The sequence below is a fragment of the Schistocerca cancellata genome, chromosome 4 (genome assembly GCF_023864275.1).
Source record: "Schistocerca cancellata isolate TAMUIC-IGC-003103 chromosome 4, iqSchCanc2.1, whole genome shotgun sequence".
NCBI classification, from domain to species: Eukaryota; Metazoa; Arthropoda; class Insecta; order Orthoptera; family Acrididae; genus Schistocerca; species Schistocerca cancellata.
Genome location: NC_064629.1, coordinates 598303159 through 598317989, shown reverse-complemented (window position 1 = coordinate 598317989; position 14831 = coordinate 598303159). Strand labels below are relative to the sequence as shown.

The following is a 14831-nucleotide window of genomic DNA, read 5'->3' as shown; positions in this document are numbered from 1 at the left end:
CTAATGTTTGCCACAATGACATTCCCTGGGAAAATGAAGCTCCTTTCAAAACCATGGGTCCAGGAAATAACAAACTTGTGGTTGGGTTGTTTGGGGAAGGAGACCAGACAGCGAGGTCATCGGTCTCCTCGGATTAGGGAAGGATGGGGAAGGAGGTCAGCTGTGCCCTTTCAAAGGAACCATCCCGGCATTTGCCTGGAGCGGTTTAGGGAAATCACAGAAAACATAAATCAGGATGGCCGGACGCAGGACTGAACCGTCGGCCTCCGTCCAGTGTCTCACCACTGCACCACCTCGCTCGGTCAACAAACTTGTGGAAAATAGGTTGGCTTCATCTCCCTAAATTCCCAAGAGACTGACACACTATAAGTCACATTTAGTAAGAAAGATACAATCATGCAGAGTATATTGTCAAATGTCATATGTGATGTTCAACAGCAACCAAAGTAACATCAAGTATGTCAAAGGAAATGTCATAAGACTACCTATGTTCCCAAAATAGGTCAACAATTTATGAAATAATGTCATCAGTATACTCAGCTTGTTCACTGACCACACTGCCTGATGACTGTAAGTATGTGCAGAACAAAGGGTATTTAATGGAAGCTCCCTTGAAATGTGGACAAATGCACAAAAATGTGTATGAACAAGAGAAAGAATCTCAAAGTATCAGATCATAGGATTTGTCATCACTTAAGACACACAGTTAGATACAGAACCCTCCCCCCCCCCCCCCCCCCCCACACACACACACACACATGCGCACATTACAACCACAGTTAACCGAACTTCAGGAGGATTTTTGGGGGAGGGGGGCTGGGTTGTGCATGAGAAGGAAGCCACTTCAGACAACAATTTTGTCGGTCAAGCCATGAATTTAAAAAATCTACTACAGTATTTTCTATTATATGTATTTTTGAAAGCTTTGAGGGTCAAACGAATTCAAAAGACTCTTTCCAGGTTATGCTTATGTTCTTTATAAAAAATTAAAATTACAGTTTTAGGATCACAGTACATTACCATACAGTATAGTGTACTTCATAGTCTGTAGCATAGCACGAAACACATATGCAATGGAAGGAAACAACCACTCAAATGCACTATTGTTGGCAACGCAACTTCATTTAGACTGGTGAAATGCTGTGTGGGGAAGCAACTCCGCCCACTAACTGCAGCCCTGCACAAACGCGCCTCTAACTGTTTCTGTGAGTACAGGTTCTCTTTTCTTTTTTTGTTTTTGAGAGTTGTTTTGGATAACCTGGTTTTCACTTGACCCAAGTTCGGTTAAGCAATGTTTCATTGTATACAGGATGAATCATCTAAAACTTGCACTACAAATATTGTGGAAATGGAAAGTGCTAGTGATGTGTGGTTTTCACAGAATGGAAGCTCCCTTGAAATGTGGATAAATGTTGTTAGCCAAACAACAGGTCATAATAATAGTTACACTGTGTATTTTTTGTGCAGACAGACATTTTTTTTAAAAAACAGCAACAATGACTATTGACACTAATGAACTAAAAGTAGGGTACATCAGAATGTCAGTGGTTTTTGTTACAGGATTCTAGTGTCTACAAGATACAGTATTTTGGAAAGTTCCCACACCAAAACCTGTACAATACCTGTGGTAGCACACACTAAAGAACAACACAAGTTCATACACTAGTTCTGTGGATTCTGAGCAGTAATGAGACAAGTGAGCATCACATGTTGTGTTCAAAATCACCAATGGCAATCACATACATACAGTTTTCCATCTTAACAACTGTTGTACACATGCTAGCATTTCAACAGAGACATCCAAGGGGGCTGCAGTTATACATCATTGCATATCATTGAGTGTAGTTGGTATGCCCTTGCAGGCAGTGTCTTTCAACAGAAAAAAAGTCTACAGGCGACAAACCAGGGAATGGGTTAGCTAAGGTACAGGTCCTCTGTGTCAAATCCAACAATTTGGAAACAATTTGCGAAGACATGCTGTAGTACTTCGTGCACTATGGGCTGGACAGTCATCATGTTGGCATCATAGTTTCGTCTTAGTCTGCAGAGGAATGTCTTCTAGCATTCACGGAAGATGATCTGTTAGGAGGTTGCAATGCTTGTGTGGGTTCAGTGTTCTGTCTATGAAAAATGGTAGCCTATAAGCTCATGGTTCACTATCCCACACCACACATCTACACTCCATAGGTTCTGACGTTCCACCTGATGAAGCCAAGAAGACAACAGGGATTATAGACAGACCAACAGTGCGTTTTGGTGATTTACCTGGCCATGATTGGTAAATGTAGGTTCATCACTAAACAAAGTATATGACGCACCTGGAGTATTCAATCTTAATGCCCATATTCTCATAATCTTTTCCATGCAGCTCATGATGAAGAGATATGGGATAGAGACGGGACGAACGTCAATGGACACTTGCCTGAGTCATGCCACTTCCTCGTGGGATTGCGCAGGATCTAAAGTGCATATCAACTGCAACAGCAGAAAGAACATTAACTTCACCCTCTTCTGTCATCACTTCTTTCCTTCTGTAACATCTTCTAGGCGTTACACTACCACTATCACATAACTGGTTGAAGAGGTTGAAAAATAACTGCCAAGATGGTTGACATCTACTAGGATATCTTGTCGCATAACCCGTACAAGAATGAACTGCATTCTTCCAACATTTGCCATACACTGTGAGCATGTCGGCTTTTTCTGCATTGGTAAATCCCATCGCCCACTCACGATCTACTGCTTCGTCTGTCACACACTAACTGAGTAACAAGTCTCAATGCAGTGAAGCAACATACAAGCACTCTGCAAGCAAACATAGCAAAATCACAGCTAACAACTATGCAGATTGAATGGCACAAATAAGTGTTGGTGTGGAAACTTTTCAAAATATAATATCTCGTAAACAACTTGCACTAGAATCCTGCAACAAACACCAGTGACATTCTAATTTACCCTACTTTTAGTCTTTTAATGTCAACAGGCTTTGTTCCATTTTAAAAAGTGTATGTTTGCACAAAAAATACACTTTCTAAATATTATTAGTCTGGTAATTGGCTAATAATACGAGCCCCTGACCACCAATCCATTCTGTAAAAACTGCACATCAATAGAAATGTCCATTTCTGCAATATTTGTGGTGTAAGTTTTAGGTATTCACCCTGTATATTGACACACACCATTCAAGTCATGACTCAAACCAAGTAATCCCACAAGTTCAGTAAATCTAGATGGCTACATCTTTCTACAACAGATGTAACTGAGGAAGGGGTGGAGCATGGGCATACATATACTTTGATTGATCAATTACTGTGCTACACACATCCAACAATAATGAAGACAAACAAGTAGAATGTATGTTCACAGAGATCAAATATCTAACAGAAAGGGCCTGATATGTGTCTTCCACAAACCTCCTAGGCGGGTTTGCCTGCTTTGAAAGTGCTCCTTCAAGTCTCGAATTGACATAGGAGCATATAATTATATCAGGTGGCATTAAATAAATTTTCTATACAATAGTTCATCCAGTGTGAAATTTAAGCTGATGCTTTCTTCTTCAAACATGCTGCTACTTCCTACCCATCACACAAACAGTAGTCACACTCTCATAGATAAATCTGTAACAAAGTCCCCTGGCTTGCCCATACACGACATAATTTTCATGATAAACTCTCTAGAATGTCCCCGAATGAAACCGCAACTGACTACATATAGAGACTTCAAATGTATTAACTTGTCTGAACTTGCAACTGAGGCGCAATAAATAGTTTGGGGTACATCTTCTATTCCCTTTTTGGACACAAACAAAAAAACTTCATTGGTTTACTATGTAACTTGGAAACCAGCACCTTGGTTATTTGTAGAACTAAAATGGTTCACAAATCTCAGAGATGCAGCACACTGGGCATATAAACTACGCCCCATGCCTGAAAATCATACTGCTTACAAGGAGAAGTGCAATTGAGTCGGTCAAGCGATGAAAAATGCAAAACTGAGGCATGCCCATACATTAACCAATAACAGAAATAGACCAGTTGACCTATGGAAAAATCTGTTTGGTCTTGGTATATGCAAAGTAAAAGCACAGCTGTTCTCATTGTCCCAGACAAAGAACTGAACCACAAATGAAACAGAGAAGCATTGATTACTTCAAGGGTGGTAAATAACTGTAGAGATGAAAAATTCTATCTAAAGCATGTTACTTGCAATACCGTCAGAGAAACCATCGTGCATATCATATCAGCAGCTATTGGATGTGATGGCATCACAGTTCAAATAATGAAGCTTATTACAGACCCACTACTACCCACTATAACAAATATGTTCAACCATTCATTCGCCACAAGTATTTTCCTAAGTCCCAAAACTAGGGACTATTTGAGGCACACTTAAAAACAATGTTGCCAAGCACCCTCTGATAAATGACCTATTTGCATTCTTCCTGCACTGTCCAAGGCCTTAGAATATACAGGGTGGTCCATTGATAGTGACCGAGCCAAATAGCTCATGAAATAAGCATCAAACGAAAAAACTACAAAGAACGAAACTCCTCTAGCTTGAAGGGGGAAATCAGATGGCGCTATGGTTGGTCCGCTAGATGGCGCTGCCATAGGTCAAACGGATATCAACTGCGTTTTTTTTTTTTTTTTTTTTTTTTTTTTAAATAGGAACCCCCATTTTTTATTACATATTCATGTAGCATGTAAAGAAATATGAATGTTTTAGTTGGACCACTATTTTCGCTTTGTGATAGATGGTGCTGTAATAGTCACAAACGTATATACGTGGTATCACGTGACATTCCACCAGTGCAGACGGTATTTGCTTCATGATACATTACCCGTGTTAAAATGGACCATTTACCAATTGTGGAAAAGGTCGATATCGTGTTAACGTATGGCTATTGTGATCAAAATGCCCAATGGGTGTTTGTTATGTATGCTGCTCGGTATCCTGGACGACATCATCCAAGTGTCTGGCCCGTTCGCCGGATAGTTACATTATTTAAGGAAACAGGAAGTGCTCAGCCACATGTGAAACATCAACCACAACCTGCAACAAATGATGATGCACAAGTAGGTGTTTCAGCTGCTGTCGCGGCTAATCTGCACATCAGTAGCAGACAAGTTGCACAAGAAATGGGAATCTCAAAAACGTTGGTGTTGAGAATACATCAACATCGATTGCACCTGTACCATATTTCTATGCACCAGGAATTGCATGGTAACGACTTTGAACATTGTGTACAGTTCTGCCACTGGGCACAAGAGAAATTACAGGATGAACACAGATTTTTAGCATGTGTTCTATTTAGCGACGAAGTGTCATTCACCAACAGCAGTAACGTAAACCGGCATAATATGCACTATTGGGCAACAAAATATCCATGATGGCTGTGACAAGTGGAACATCAGTGACCTTGGCGGGTTAAGGTATGGTGCGGCATTATGGGCGGAAGGATAATTGGCCCCCATTTTATCGATGGCAATCTAAATGGCGCAATGTATGCTGATTTCCTACGTAATGTTCTACCGATGTCACTACAAGATGTTTCACTGCATGAAAGAATGGTGATGTACTTCCAACATGATGGATGGCCGGCACATAGCTCGCGTGTGGTTGAAGCGGTATTGAATAGCATATTTCATGACAGGTGGATTGGTCGTCGAAGCACCATACCATGGTCCGCATGTTCACCGGATCTGACGTCCACGGATTTCTTTCTGTGGGAAAAGTTGAAGGATATTTGCTATCGTGATCCACCGACAACGCCTGACAACATGCGTCAGCGCATTGTCAATGCATGTGCAAACATTACAGAAGGCGAACTACTCGCTGTTGAGAGGAATGTTGTTACACGTATTGCCAAATGAATTGAGATTGACGGACATCATTTTGAGCCTTTATCGCATTAATGTTGTATTTACAAGTAATCATGCTGTAACAGCATGCGTTCTCAGAAATGATAAGTTCACAAAAGTAAATGTATCACATTGGAACAACTGAAATAAAATGTTCAAACACACCTATGTTCTGTATTTTAATTTAAAAAACCTACCTGTTACCAACTGTTCATCTAAAATTGTGAGCCATATGTTTGTGACTATTACAGCGCCATCTATCATGAAGCGAAAAAAGTGGTCCAACTAAAACATTCATATTTCTTTACTTACTACACGAATATGTAATAAAAAATGGGGGTTCCTATTTTAAAAAAACACAGTTGATATCCGTTTGACCTATGGCAGCACCATCTAACAGGCCAACCATAGCGCCATCTGGTTTCCCCATTCAAGCTAGACTAGTTTTGTTCTTTGTAGTTTTTTTTTAATGCTTATTTCGTGAGATATTTGGCCCAGTCACAATCAATGGACCACCCTGTATAGTCCATGGCCAGGTAACAAACTATCTAGCCGTAAACAAACTACTACATTAATACCAATAAGGTTTCCACAAACATCACAACACAACCTCTGTCTAAGTAAAGGTAACAGATGATCTGTAGTTCCAGAGGCAACTATCATGTGATTCTTAAACTTCAGCAAATACTTTGACACTGTCAACATTGACATTTTACTTGCCAAAATTAGCAGGCTAAATTTCTCACCAAGTGCAGCACAATAATTTCTCTCATAGCTGACGTCTCGCCAACAATGCACATCTCACACGACAAAGTCACAATGGATGCTCGTAGTATAAGTCAGCCCCCAGTGTTTGATATTTGGTCTTCTACTATTTTCAGTGTACATAAATGATGTGTCAGCAGTTTTGTCCTACTACAAATATCACATGTACACTGATGGGCTCCAGTTACATCTAAGTGCAAAACCAATGAGAGTTAAGAGAACCACTGATAATCTCAATGCTAAGCTGTGTGCACTATCTACATCTACATCTACATTTATACTCCGCAAGCCACTCAACGGTGTGTGGCGGAGGGCACTTTACGTGCCACTGTCATTATCTCCCTTTCCTGTTCCAGTCGCGTATGGTTCGCGGGAAGAACGACTGTCTGAAAGCCTCTGTGCGCGCTCTAATCTCTCTAATTTTACATTCGTGATCTCCTCGGGAGGTATAAGTAGGGGGAAGCAATATATTCGATACCTCATCCAGAAACGCACCCTCTCGAAACCTGGCGAGCAAGCTACACCGCGATGCAGAGCGCCTCTCTTGCAGAGTCTGCCACTTGAGTTTGTTAAACATCTCCGTAACGCTATCACGGTTACCAAATAACCCTGTGACGAAACGCGCCGCTCTTCTTTGGATCTTCTCTATCTCCTCCGTCAACCCGATCTGGTACGGATCCCACACTGATGAGCAATACTCAAGTATAGGTCGAACGAGTGTTTTGTAAGCCACCTCCTTTGTTGATGGACTACATTTTCTAAGGACTCTCCCAATGAATCTCAACCTGGTACCCGCCTTACCAACAATTAATTTTATATGATCATTCCACTTCAAATCGTTCTGCACGCATACTCCCAGATATTTTACAGAAGTAACTGCTACCAGTGTTTGTTCCGCTATCATATAATCATACAATAAAGGATCCTTCTTTCTATGTATTCGCAATACATTACATTTGTCTATGTTAAGGGTCAGTTGCCACTCCCTGCACCAAGTGCCTATCCGCTGCAGATCTTCCTGCATTTCGCTACAATTTTCTAATGCTGCAACTTCTCTGTATACTACAGCATCATCCGCGAAAAGCCGCATGGAACTTCCGACACTATCTACTAGGTCATTTATATATATTGTGAAAAGCAATGGTCCCATAACACTCCCCTGTGGCACGCCAGAGGTTACTTTAACGTCTGTAGATGTCTCTCCATTGAGAACAACATGCTGTGTTCTGTTTGCTAAAAACTCTTCAATCCAGCCACACAGCTGGTCTGATATTCCGTAGGCTCTTACTTTGTTTATCAGACGACAGTGCGGAACTGTATCGAACGCCTTCCGGAAGTCAAGGAAAATGGCATCTACCTGGGAGCCTGTATCTAATATTTTCTGGGTTTCATGAACAAATAATGCGAGTTGGGTTTCACACGATCACTGTTTCCGGAATCCATGTTGATTCCTACATAGTAGATTCTGAGTTTCCAAAAACGACATGATACTCGAGCAAAAGACATGTTCTAAAATTCTACAACAGATCGACGTCAGAGAGATAGGTCTATAGTTTTGCGCATCTGCTCGACGACCCTTCTTGAAGACTGGGACTACCTGTGCTCTTTTCCAATCATTTGGAACCTTCTGTTCCTCTAGAGACTTGCGTTACACGGCTGTTAGAAGGGGGGCAAGTTCTTTCGCGTACTCTGTGTAGAATCGAATTGGTATCCCGTCAGGTCCAGTGGACTTTCCTCTGTTGAGTGATTCCAGTTGCTTTTCTATTCCTTGGACACTTATTTCAATGTCAGCCATTTTTTCGTTGGTGCGAGGATTTAGAGAAGGAACTGCAGTGCGGTCTTCCTCTGTGAAACAGCTTTGGAAAAAGGTGTTTAGTATTTCAGCTTTACGCTTGTCATCCTCTGTTTCAATGCCATCATCATCCCAGAGTGTCTGGACATGATGTTTCGAGCCACTTACTGATTTAACGTAAGACCAGAACTTCCTAGGATTTTCTGTCAAGTCGGTACCTAGTATTTTACTTTCGAATTCACTGAACGCTTCACGCATAGCCCTCCTTACGCTAACTTTGACATCGTTTAGCTTCTGTTTGTCTGAGAGGTTTTGGCTGCGTTTAAACTTGGAGTGAAGCTCTCTTTGCTTTCGCAGTAGTTTCCTAACTTTGTTGTTGTACCACGGTGGGTTTTTCCCGTCCCTCACAGTTTTGCTCGGCACGTACCTGTCTAAAATGCATTTAACGATTGCCTTGAACTTTTTCCATAAACACTCAACATTGTCAGTGTCGGAACAGAAATTTTCGTTTTGATCTGTTAGGTAGTCTGAAATCTGCCTTCTATTACTCTTGCTAAACAGATAAACCTTCCTCCCTTTTTTTTATATTCCTATTAACTTCCATATTCAGGGATGCTGCAACGGCCTTATGATCACTGATTCCCTGTTCTGCACTTACAGAGTCGAAAAGTTCGGGTCTGTTTGTTATCAGTAGGTCCAAGATGTTATCTCCACGAGTCGGTTCTCTGTTTAATTGCTCGAGGTAATTTTCGGATAGTGCACTCAGTATAATGTCACTCGATGCTCTGTCCCTACCACCCGTCCTAAACATCTGAGTGTCCCAGTCTATATCTGGTAAATTGAAATCTCCACCTAAGACCATAACATGCTGAGAAAATTTATGTGAAATGTATTCCAAATTTTCTCTCAGTTGTTCTGCCACTAATGCTGCTGAGTCGGGGGGTCGGTAAAAGGAGCCAATTATTAACCTTGCTCGGTTGTTGAGTGTAACCTCCACCCATAATAATTCACAGGAACTATCCACTTCTACTTCACTACAGGATAAACTACTACTAACAGCGACAAACACACCACCACCGGTTGCATGCAATCTATCCTTTCTAAACACCGTCTGTGCCTTTGTAAAAATTTCGGCAGAATTTATCTCTGGCTTCAGCCAGCTTTCTGTACCTATAACGATTTCAGCTTCGGTGCTTTCTATCAGCGCTTGAAGTTCCGGTACTTTACCAACGCAGCTTCGACAGTTTACAATTACAATACCGATTGCTGCTTGGTCCCCGCATGTCCTGACTTTGCCCCGCACCAGTTGAGGCTGTTGCCCTTTCTGCACTTGCCCGAGGCCATCTAACCTAAAAAACCGCCCAGCCCACGCCACACAACCCCTGCTACCCGTGTAGCCGCTTGTTGCGTGTAGTGGACTCCTGACCTATCCAGCGGAACCCGAAACCCCACCACCCTATGGCGCAAGTCGAGGAATCTGCAGCCCACATGGTCGCAGAACCGTCTCAACCTCTGATTCAGACCCTCCACTCGGCTCTGTACCAAAGGTCCGCAGTCAGTCCTGTCGACGATGCTGCAGATGGTGAGCTCTGCTTTCATCCCGCTAGCGAGACTGGCAGTCTTCACCAAATCAGATAGCCGCCGGAAGCCAGAGAGGATTTCCTCCGATCCATAGCGACACACATCATTGGTGCCGACATGAGCGACCACCTGCAGATGGGTGCACCCTGTACCCTTCATGGCATCCGGAAGGACCCTTTCCACATCTGGAATGACTCCCCCCGGTAAGCACACGGAGTGCACTTTGGTTTTCTTCCCCTCCCTTGCTGCCATATCCCTAAGGGGCCCCATTACGCGCCTGACGTTGGAGCTCCCAACTACCAGTAAGCCCACCCTCTGCGACTGCCCGGATCTTGCAGACTGAGGGGCAACCTCTGGAACAGGACAAGCAGCCATGTCAGGCTGAAGATCAGTATCAGCCGGAGACAGAGCCTGAAACCGGTTCGTCAGACAAACTGGAGAGGCCTTCCGTTCAGCCCTCCGGAATGTCTTTCGCCCCCTGCCACACCTTGAGACGACCTCCCACTCTACCACAGGTGAGGGATCAGCCTCAATGCGGGCAGTATCCCGGGCAACCACAGTCGTAGTCCGATCGGGGGATGCGTGGGACGAGCTGGCCGTCCCCGACAAACCCCCATCCGGACCCCCACAGTGATGCCCATTGGCAACAGCCTCAAGCTGTGTGACCGAAGCCAACACTGCCTGAAGCTGGGAGCGAAGGGATGCCAACTCAGCCTGCATCCGAACACAGCAGTTGCAGTCCCTATCCATGCTAAAAACTGTGCAAAGAACGTCTGAACTAATCTACAGAGAGCGCAAACAAAACGACACAAAATTGAAGCGGTTATTAAAATACAAGATTGCCTAGTAAATGCAGTAATGCTGCCACTTGTGCACTGCTGACACACTGCTCGGCGGCGGAAGGAGACTACGCGATTTAACACTATTCGAGTACTAAAACGTGATGCTACAACTCTCAAATACTATAATACGCCCGAAATTTATGAATTAAACAATGCAAGTACCAAAAACACGCAAAGAAATTAAGAATTAAACTATGTAACAAATGAGTGAGCTAGGAGTATACGACTTGCTGCTGCAGCTGCTTATCCAACGGCGGCAGGGAGCACCTATCAAAATAGGTGCAAAATATAAGGTTAAAGCCCAACCTATTCAAAACCCATGTGGTACTGGTTGGTCATTCTAGGCTCATTAGTCCAGAATATTGGCAGTCCATACCATCATTAACACTAAATGGGACAAATATCAACTTCTCTCCTACTGCAAGAAATCTGGGCGTAATAATAGACGAAAATCTAAATTGGACTGAGCATGTAACTGCACAATGTGCAAGAAAGCATCAGCGTCTCTCCATGCCCTACAAAACTATAAAAAGCTCTTCCCTTCTGACCTGAATAAGAAGCTTGCACAAACACTTACACTTTCAATTATTGATTACAGCGATGTTATTCTGCACAACCTTTCCCAGGAAAGCTCACAGCACCTGTAACTGGCTATGAATGCCTGTGATCATTAGATTTCTGATGTTTGACTCTTTGATCATATTTCACCATAGTATGCACAGATCCCCCCCATGAACCATGGACCTTGCCGTTGGTGGGGAGGCGTGCGTGCCTCAGCGATACAGATAGCCGTACCGTAGGTACAACCACAACAGAGGGGTATCTGTTGAGAGGCCAGACAAACGTGTGGTTCCTGAAGAGGGGCAGCAGCCTTTTCAGTAGTTGCAGGGGCAACAGTCTGGATGATTGACTGATCTGGCCTTGTAACAATAACCAAAACGGCCTTGCTGTGCTGGTACTGCGAACGGCTGAAAGCAAGGGGAAACTACAGCCGTAATTTTTCCCAAGGGCATGCAGCTTTACTGTATGATTAAATGATGATGGCGTCCTCTTGGGTAAAATATTCCGGAGGTAAAATAGTCCCCCATTCGGATCTCCGGGTGGGGACTACTCAAGAGGATGTCATTATCAGGAGAAAGAAAACTGGCATTCTACGGATCGGAGCGTGGAATATCAGATCCCTTAACCGGGCAGATAGGTTAGAAAATTTAAAAAGGGAAATGGATAGGTTAAAGTTGGATATAGTGGGAATTAGTGAAGTTTGGTGGCAGGAGGAACAAGACTTCTGGTCAGGTGACTACAGGGTTGTAAACACAAAATCAAATAGGGGTAATGCAGGAGTAGGTTTAATAATGAATAGGAAAATAGGAATGCGGGTAAGCTACTAGAAAATAGGAATGCGGGTAAGCTACTATAAACAGCACAGGGAACACATTGTTGTGGCCAAGATAGATACGAAGCCCACACCTACCACAGTAGTACAAGTTTATATGCCAACTAGCTCTGCAGATGACGAAGAAATTGAAGAAATGTATAATGAAATAAAAGAAATTATTCAGATAGTGAAGGGAGTGTGGGAAAAAGGAGAGAAGGAAACGTAGTAGGTGAATATGGATTGGGGCTAAGAAATGAAAGAGGATGCCGCCTGGTAGAATTTTGCACAGAGCACAACATAATCATCGCTAACACTTGGTTTAAGAATCATGAAAGAAGGTTGTATACATGGAAGAACCCTGGAGATACTAGAAGGTATCAGATAGATTATATAATGGTAAGACCGAGATTTAGGAACCAGGTTTTAAATTGTAAAACATTTCCAGGGGCAGATGGGGACTCTGACCACAATCTATTGGTTATGACCTGTAGATTAAAACTGAAGAAATTGCAAAAAGGTGGGAATTTAAGGAGATGGGACCTGGATAAACTGACTAAACCAGAGGTTGTACAGAGTTTCAGGGAGAGCATAAAGGAACAATTGACAGGAATGGGAGAAAGAAATACAGTAGAAGAAGAATGGGTAGCTTTGAGGGATGAAGTAGTGAAGGCAGCAGAGGATCAAGTAGGTAAAAAGATGAGGGCTAGTAGAAATTCTTGGGTAACAGAAGAAATATTGAATTTACCTAAAAACAAAGATGATGTGACTTACCAAATGAAAGTGCTGGCAGGTCGACAGACACACAAACGAACACAAACATACACACAAAATTCAAGCTTTCGCAACAAACTGTTGCCTCATCAGGAAAGAGGGAAGGAGAGGGAAAGACGAAAGGATGTGGGTTTTAAGGGAGAGGATAAGGAGTCATTCCAATCTCGGGAGCGGAAAGACTTACCTTGGGGGGAAAAAAGGACAGGTATACACTCGCGCACACACACACATATCCATCCATACATATACAGACACAAGCAGACATATTTAAAGACAAAGAGTTTGGGCAGAGATGTCAGTCGAGGCAGAAGTGCAGAGGCAAAGATGTTGTTGAATGACAGGTGAGGTATGAGTTGCGGCAACTTGAAATTAGCGGAGATTGAGGCCTGGTGGATAACAGGAAGAGAGGATATATTGAAGAGCAAGTTCCCATCTCTGGAGTTCGGATAGGTTGGTGTTAGTAGGAAGTATCCAGATAACCCGGACGGTGTAACACTGCGCCAAGATGTGCTGGTCGTGCACCAAGGCATGTTTAGCCACAGGGTGATCCTCATTACCAACAAACACTGTCTGCCTGTGTCCATTCATGTGAATGGACAGTTTGTTGCTGGTCATTCCCACATAGAATGCATCACAGTGTAGGCAGGTCAGTTGGTAGATCACGTGGGTGCTTTCACACGTGGCTCTGCCTTTGATTGTGTACACCTTCTGGGTTACAGGACTGGAGTAGGTGGTGGTGGGAGGGTGCATGGGACAGGTTTTACACCGGGGGCGGTTACAAGGGTAGGAGCCAGAGGGTAGGGAAGGTGGTTTGGCGATTTCATAGGGACGAACTAAGAGGTTACGAAGGTTAGGTGGACGGCGGAAAGACACTCTTGGTGGAGTGGGGAGGATTTCATGAAGGATGGATCTCATTTCAGGGCAGGATTTGAGGAAGTCGTATCCCTGCTGGAGAGCCACATTCAGAATCTGATCCAGTCCCGGAAAGTATCCTGTCACAAGTGGGGCACTTTTGTGGTTCTTCTGTGGGAGGTTCTGGGTTTTGAGAGGATGAGGAAGTGGCTCTGGTTATTTGCTTCTGTACCAGGTCGGGAGGGTAGTTGCGGGATGCGAAAGCTGTTGTCAGGTTGTTGGTGTAATGCTTCAGGGATTCCGGACTGGAGCAGATTCGTTTGCCACGAAGACCTAGGCTGTAGGGAAGGGACCGTTTGATGTGGAATGGGTGGCAGCTGTCGTAATGGAGGTACTGTTGCTTGTTGGTGGGTTTGATGTGGACGGACATGTGAAGCTGGCCATTGGACAGGTGAACGTCAACATCAAGGAAAGTGGCATGGGATTTGGAGTAGGAGCAGCTGAATCTGATGGAACCAAAGGAGTTGAGGTTGGAGAGGAAATTCTGGAGTTCTTCTTCACTGTGAGTCCAGATCATGAAGATGTCATCAATAAATCTGTACCAAACTTTGGGTTGGCAGGCCTGGGTAACCAAGAAGGCTTCCTCTAAGCGACCCATGAACAGGTTGGCGTACGAGGGGGCCATCCTGGTACCCATGCCTGTTCCCTTTAATTGTTGGTATGTCTGGTTTTCAAAAGTGAAGAAGTTGTGGGTCAGAATGAAGCTGGCTAAGGTAATGAGGAAAGAGGTTTTAGGTAGGGTGGCAGGTGATCGGCGTGAAAGGAAGTGCTCCATCGCAGCGAGGCCCTGGACGTGCGGGATATTTGTGTATAAGGAAGTGGCATCAATGGTTACAAGGATGGTTTCTGGGGGTAACGGATTGGGTAAGGATTCCAGGCGTACGAGAAAGTGGTTGGTGTCTTTGATGAAGGATGGGAGACTGCATGTAATG

The 14831-nt window shown here is 43.6% G+C and overlaps 1 protein-coding gene across 10 annotated transcripts in view; it reads right to left on the bottom strand.

Annotated features, from left to right (window-relative positions):
- The window catches only part of LOC126183678 (pumilio homolog 3-like), a 205136-nt gene that overhangs the window by 159855 nt on the left and 30450 nt on the right, over window positions 1-14831 (bottom strand). The gene's annotated exons all lie outside the window — the stretch shown is intronic.